Raw genomic sequence first — 7,580 nt, forward strand, 5'->3', positions numbered from 1 at the left:
GGTCCGCAGACGGAAGTGGCTTTCTCCCTCTCTAAAAACTATCTTGGAATCTGCAGCTGTCTCGCCCGCCTCTCGGACGTCACCTCTGTTACCGCCCAGCTCCCAGCTGACGTCATACACTCCGCTCCCTGTGGCCTTCGCACCTGCCGCTCTCCTGCTTGGTCTGCTTGTCCCCTGGGCTTCTGCCTGGAGGACGCCTGCTCATTCTCACATCACAGCCAGACCAGCCTCTCCTCAAGGATGCCTTCCCTGACTGCGGCCCGTAACTTTACGTGCCGGCTCAGCTGGGCCATGGTGCCTGGCTACGTGGTCAAATGTTACCCCAGATGCTTCTGGGAGGGTGTTTTTGTGGACAAGGTTAACATCTAAATTGGTAGACTTGGGGGAAAGCAGATCGCCCCCCTCCCACCCCCGGTGTGGATGGGCTCCATCTGATCAGTTGAAGGTCTCAGAGCAGACGAGTCTCCCCCGGCAGGAGGGGTTCTGTCGGCAGACAGCCGTGAACTTGAACGGCAACATCGCTCTTCCCTGGGCCCGACCCGCAGAGTTTGACCTTGCTGGCCTCCACAGTCACGAGCCAAATCCTTAAAATAAAGCTCTCTAGGTACACATCCTCCTGGCTCCTTTTCTCCTTAGAGCCCTGACCAACACACTGGTCACTCTGCCTAACGTCTCGCTTCTCCTGCCCCCACTGGTGGCTCTGCTTTGTCATTGTCCTGTTTCCATTTCATAAGACTTGTCACTGTCTACAGTTATCTTCTTTGCTCCCCATTTTCCGCTTCTCCTGGGCAGTGACAGAGGCAGGCTCCCTCCCCATCCCGTGGATGGCTCTGCCCTTGGAACCTAGTGCGACCTCTGGCACGCGAAAGGTGGAGGTCAATACATCGCTGAGTGACAAGCGTGAAAGCCTTTGCACTTAAAAATAAGCATTCGAACAAAAATGGGTACCAAATGTTCACAGCAGCATTACTCCTTACAGCCCCAAATAGAAACAACCGAAAATGCCCATCAGCGGATGAATGGGTAAACGAAGGCGGTGTGCCCATACGCTGGAGTACGATTCAGACAGAAAAAGGGGTGAAGTCTCGATACACACCAAAATGTGGATGGAACGCGCTGAGCGAAAGAGGCCAGACACAAAAGGCCACGTATTATGTGATTACACTTAGATGACACGTCCAGAACAGGCCAATTCACAGGAACAGAAAAGTAAATTAGTGGTTGCCAGGGGCTCAGAGCCGGGAGAGGGAATGGGAAGTGGCTGTTAACGGGTACAATAGGTTTCATTTTGGGGTGATGAGAATGTTCTGGAACCAGAGAGCGCCGATGGCTGTGCAACCCTGTGACTATACTAAAAGCCATTGAATTATGCACCCTTGAAATGGTAAATTTTATATTACGTGAATTTTGCCTCAGTTCACATAAAGCATGCGGGCCTGCACTCTTTCACGTAATCGTGACACCCACCGCGTGCGTGGATTCACCGGTTAATACTGGGCAGAGAGTTCCAGTGATAGTCCTGGAGTCCCACAGCTGGCGAGCCCCCAGGCCAGGGTCACGATCCAGGTACATGTGGCCATACTGGTGTTTGGATCCACCTGCGTCTGCCCGTGCCCTCAAAGAGCCTTGACTCGACTCGCTGTCACCTTTCTCGGACTGTGTTCACGGCGCCCCACCTGGCACCCACTCTTTGCCTCCAGGCTCTCAGCCTTCACCCCGCCTTTCACCCTCCACCACGGTGAATGCGATGGACGAAGCACGTACCCCGACATGTAACTTTCATCCTAAAACTCCCTTCGTGGGCCCCCAGTGCATCCGTAACAGTCAACACCTCTCTCCCTCCAGCGGCAACAGCCTCTCATCTTTAAAACTACATCACTCACTGCCATGTTCGCTGCAGCATGATTCACACCGGCTGAAAGATGGGAACAACCAAACTGGCCATCAATGGCTGAGCAAGGTGTGGGACACACACACGCACACGTATGCGTGTGCATACACGCACATGCACACACACGCACACACGCGCACACACACATACGAGGGCACTATGCTAAGTGAGATGTCAGGCAGAGGTGGATACTGTATGGTGTCACTTACATGTGGAATCTAAAAAAGCCAAACTCAGAAACATAGATGAATGGTGGTTACTAGGGGCTGGGGTTGGGGGAATGGGGACACGTTGGTCAAAGGACGAAAACGTGCAGTTCGAAGATAAATAAGTTCAAGTGTCCAGTGCACAGCACTGTGATTGGAGTCAACAATACTGTGTTGCATGCTTTAAAGTGGCTAAGAGACCTGATCTTAAATGTTCTCACTGCAAACAACAACAAAAAAAAAAACAAAAAACAAACAAACAAACAAAAATTATGTGACAAGAAGGAAGTGTTAGCTGACGTTACAATGGCAATCATACTGCAATATATAAATATATCAAATCAACACACTGTATACCTTAAACTCACACAATATCACGTGCCAACTGTATCTCAAAAAAAAAGTACATCACACACTATTCTCTCCACTCCTCTCCCTTAAAGCCTGCGTTTATCCACAATTAGCTGTTCTTTGTTCCACAAATATCTGTCTGCTGTCCCACCTCTGGGACTTTTCCCAGTGCAGCCCACCCCTGGAGTTCCCTTCGCTCCCTTGTAGCTAGTGAAGGTCCTCAGTTCAAACAGCCCCTTCCCCTCTACCTGTCCACTGCAATCAACCCTTCCGTTTCCTGAACTACCTCTTCTTACCTGCGCCTCAGCTAAAGCCCTTCTCATCTGCCCTTTAGAGCCAGCTGATGGGGTGCTGAAAGGCCTGGTGAATAACTGCTTCTGGCAACCTGAGCTTTGAACCAACTGGAACATTCTGAGGAGAAGGCGGTTGGAGACCAATGTATCTCCTATGTGTAACTCTGATATGGAAGAAAGTGGCTCATACCTGTATCTGTGGGTCAGGAACTTCCTTAACTCGGAGTCCCAGAATTAGGCGAACACACCTGGACTCTGGGGAAGCCTTTTCATCCATCCTGGAGGCCCGCGCCTGGTTCTGGGAGCAATAAAACAGAATTAATGCTCCCCGTGTGCATCTAGCTTCCCTCAAAGGGGACCAGTGATGGCTGAGCTTCTCAGACCCAAACCACTCGGAACCCGTCCCACTGGTGCTGAGCTGGATGGGGGAGGGGTCCACGAGAAGCCGCCCGGCCTTGCAGCGAGGACCCCAACCCCAAGCCAGTGGAAGGGGCGGCGCCCGCCGACCGAGCTCTGGCTGGTCTGTCAGCAGACTCTGGAGTCGGTGCGAGAATGTCGGCAGCACAACCAGGGCATGAAAAAAGACCTTAAACGTTCTCGCCACAAGAAAGAAGTGATGAGCGACGTTCCGACATACAAAAGTTTTAAATTTTGATCGAGCATAACTTATCTAGTTTTCCTTCAGTCTCTTGCGATTTTGGTGTCATATCTGAGAGACCGTTGCCTAATCTGAGCTGATGAAGATTTACGCCTATGTTTTCTTCTAAGATTTTTATAGTTTTAGGCATTATCTTTAAATCCTCGATCCATTCCGAGTTAATTTTTGTGTATGTTGTGAAGTGAGGATCCACCTTCATTCTTTGCCTGTGAGAACCGACTTGTTTCAACACCATTTGTTGAAAAGTCTATTCTATGGAATGATCTTGGCACTCTTGCTGATTAAAGAATAAATAATACATTTTTCAATTGGGTTAAGTACTGAAAAAAATGACTAAGCTATCTTTACTCTAATCCCTACCCAGAGCGTCAAGGTCATTATCATTATCTCTATTTTAAAGTTAAAGAAAATGCCGCTCGGCAGGTTAAGATATTTGCTCCGAATTCACATGGTTGGTTAGAGACAGAATTGGGATGAAGGTCCAGTTCCCCTGATTCCGGATTTGTTATTCTTTTATATGAGTTACATCCATCCAGATCAACGACTATTTTATTGTAAACCAGTTTGCATTATTTAAAATATAAAAAAAAATTATTTTAAATGGATAGAGAAAACTCTAAGAAATTATCTACGGCCCATGAGAGTTGAGACCATTCTTTCGATTACAAATTAATTACAAAGCTGGAGATATTTCTAAGACTATTTCATATATTAACTCATCTCGTCCTCACAGCAGCCCTGTAAGGGAGACGATTTTGTCACCGTCTTCTGCACTTCAGGAAAAGGGGGCGTGGTGACATTAGGTAACCTGCTCAAGATCACACGGCGGGCGAGTGGGCCTCTGAGTCTGGGCCCACGTCACCGCACAACTTGTCCCGTGAAGTCGGCTTGCTTGACGAACCCATCTTTCTCAAAACCTCAAGTCACATACAGGGCTTGGCCGCCGGCAGAGCATGGAGGCCGTGAGTTCACGAATTTGGAGCCATGACGCTGGGGTGTAAATCCCAGGGCCACTTCTTCCTCACCGTGTAGACTCGATGGAGTTATTTAACCTTGCTGTGCCTCGAAGGCTCATCTGTAAGCAGGAGATGATTGTAATATCTATGTCATTGAGTTGCTGCAGGAGATGAAAACGTAGGCGGTGCTTACGATAGAACCTGGCACAGACGAATGATCGTAAACGTGAACTGTTGTTGTTTGTATTGCGGTTATTTGCCAGGATGAAAAGAAATGACGAAGGAAGCCACCTTGTGCCATCACGTAAGCCCTGGGTTGGGAGCTGGGCCACTCGGCTTCTGGTTCCAGTTCTGCTATCCGGAATGGCGTGACCTTGAGCTTTCGGCGTCTACAGGGGCTGAGTTCCCTCCGGAGGCAAGCTGGCTGCTCAAGGCCCTCTGCGATCTGGTCCGGGCGTGTCCCCACGCTTTCTCCCCTTCCAAAGTTCCAGCTCCCCAAAGGGCTTGTGCTCCCTGAACCCAGCTGTCACTTGGGCTTCACGCCTGCTCTTTTCCAGCTGCCCTAGGCTCACGTGTTCAACTCTTCTTGTGAGCCCAGGGCTTGGGGCATAGTGGGTGCTCAATAAATATCCCCTAACTTGGTGATTGCTACTTCTCGCCAACGAGTCTGGCATCACTTCTAGGAGGCCTGTAACACACGCAGCCAGCCTCATTTCTCTGAACACTGCTGACTCTGACCAGTCCAAGGCAGGATCTGGATTCCGGATCTTTCTTGCTCACTCTTGTATTTCTGAGGCTTACAGCATGTGCACGGCGCACACATATTGATATGGGTTGACTTGCACCAGGAGCAACTCCCTCCCGGCCAGAGGCAGGACTGGGAGGGTGGGTCCTGCCCGTGAGCCAGCATGACGGGAACTGTGAGGGGGTCGTGAACCAGGGGGCAGCAGGAGGCGTGAGGTGCACCAAGGCTCTTCCTGCCACAGCGGAAAGATCTCGAACGAAGCACCAGACTCAGTGTGTGGAAGTCCGCCCGCCTACAGATCACGCCACATTGTCCCTTATCAGCTTTTGTTTAAAAATGAAGGTGACATTGTGACTTCTATCCATCATATCGCTTATCTGTCTCTTAATTTGTTCTTAAACTGGGTGGGGAGTTGAAGAGGTACTTATTTGGGCCACTTTAAACTTCAGCATCATTTAGCTTCATAATAATAATAGTAAATGCGATTATTTTGTATCTCGGTGTTTCTCAGAGGCTGATACCTTGAGACATCTGCACCAATGTTGCATGTGGGGATGAGAGATGCTCAGTGACCTGCAGATTCCTGGGCGTCTTTCTAGAGCTAGCTAGAACTTCTGGGAGGGCCCAGAATTTTTCATTTTCAAAAATGACTCCAGAGTTTTCTTATTTAATTTCCAGTAGAATCACACAAAGAATACACATACACACACATATATATTATATGTATTTTTTTCTTTTCCAGGTGAAGGACCTCAGGCTTAGAGATGAAAATTAATAATTAACTGCCCAAGGCCACACAGCCACTAAGTGGCAGGATTATGACACCTGCAAATCCTTCTAAATTAGTCACCCTGCTCTCTCCAAATTTGAGCTGCTCTGTGTCCTTAGGACTGTGTATCGCTCTGAGGCTTAGAAGACGTATGAAAATAATTTCTGAACTCACATGAGTTATAATTTCATCAGAAACATTAGAGGCACTTGGATGAAAGGGGAGCAAAGGATTCGGGGTGCGGGCACAGAGTCAAAGATAAGAGGCATATGTAGGAGTCACAGGAGTTTGGAGAAGGGAGAGAGCTGATGTGGGCTCCACTGGAAACAATCCAAGGAGAAAGCAGGATTTCAGATTGATCTTCTAGAATGAGTCAGATGGACATAGGTGAGGGGGAGTGGAGAAGAATGTTCCAGGCAGGGGAACGGCCTGGAGGGGGGACATTCTCAGTGCGTCTGAGAGCCCTTCCAACTCCAGCCACATCCGTCACACAGCTGGCAGGCTGTAATGACTCGGGTCTGGCTTATTAAGCACATTTGAAAATTGGGCGAATTGCTTGATTTGGTAAAAAAATTACATGGTACATTTAATCAGGCCTCCTTTAAGGAACAAATGTCATTAAACACCACTTAATTAGCTGCCCCTGCGGCCTGACTGGGTGAAAATTATATCCTTGACAAACTACAAAACATTTTTAAGGTCAAATATGGAGTACAAAAATACCACTGGATGCCCTCGGGTAATAGGCCCATAAAAGCTTGCCTCATTTTCGTTCATTGAAAAAATTCATTCTGGATTGAGCTAATCAGAGTGCGATAGGCTTTCTTTGGAGCAGAATCTTGAGACCCAGGGCGTGTTGGTCTTTATGCTGAAGGAGTGAACAATAAAGGAGCCAGAGAAACAGACACACACCTATCCGATAATACACTGGTTTATGAGCCTGCCGACTTGCTCTGGGAATGAAGCGTGTACTTGCACTGCTAACCCACGGTGCCGCGGGGTGTTATAGCTGTCCGAGCTCTGGCTCCGCCGGGTCGGAGAAAGCGAATCAAGAGAACATGGAACGGATGAGCGGACAGAGTCATCATTTCCTTTACTGCATTAAAAAGGAAAACTCCTGTGTAATGTGCACTATCTGCACAGAGGGGCTCACGTCTCAAGTGCGCAGCTTAATAAATCTTCCCCTGAAATCACCTTGTCGCCAGCACGCCCAGATCGAGGAACCACACCCCCTCGTACTTTCTTTCCATCGTTTCCTGCCGTCTCTACCTCCTGGGCAAGGGTCCTGCCTTCTCGCCGTGGAGGCTGTTTCCGTCCCCCGACTTCACGTGACGCATCACGCGGCGAGCACGCTCCCGGCTTCTCCCGTTCAACAGCTTGCGGGATTCACCCACGTTGCCGCGTGGGCTGTAACCTGTTCGCTCCAATTGTTGTATTGTGTTCCACCGACACGCTACAATTTATTTGCGTATATTTGGTTCATGGACATTTGGGCAGTTTTTCATTTCGGGGTACTATGAACAACGCTGCTATGAACACGCCTTTTGCTGAGTACACGCTGGTGTTCATGGGTCTGTCTAGGCACAGGACTCTGGGCCCGCACGCGCGTGCGTGGCTGGGCTGGGTGCACCTTCGCTGCCTTGATCGACCGATGTATCTTCTATCTACCTATCTACCTATTATCTATCTATCTATCTATCTATCTATCTAT

This window comes from Pteropus vampyrus, unplaced genomic scaffold (genome assembly GCF_000151845.1).
Source record: "Pteropus vampyrus isolate Shadow unplaced genomic scaffold, Pvam_2.0 Scaffold183, whole genome shotgun sequence".
Classification (NCBI taxonomy): domain Eukaryota; kingdom Metazoa; phylum Chordata; class Mammalia; order Chiroptera; family Pteropodidae; genus Pteropus; species Pteropus vampyrus.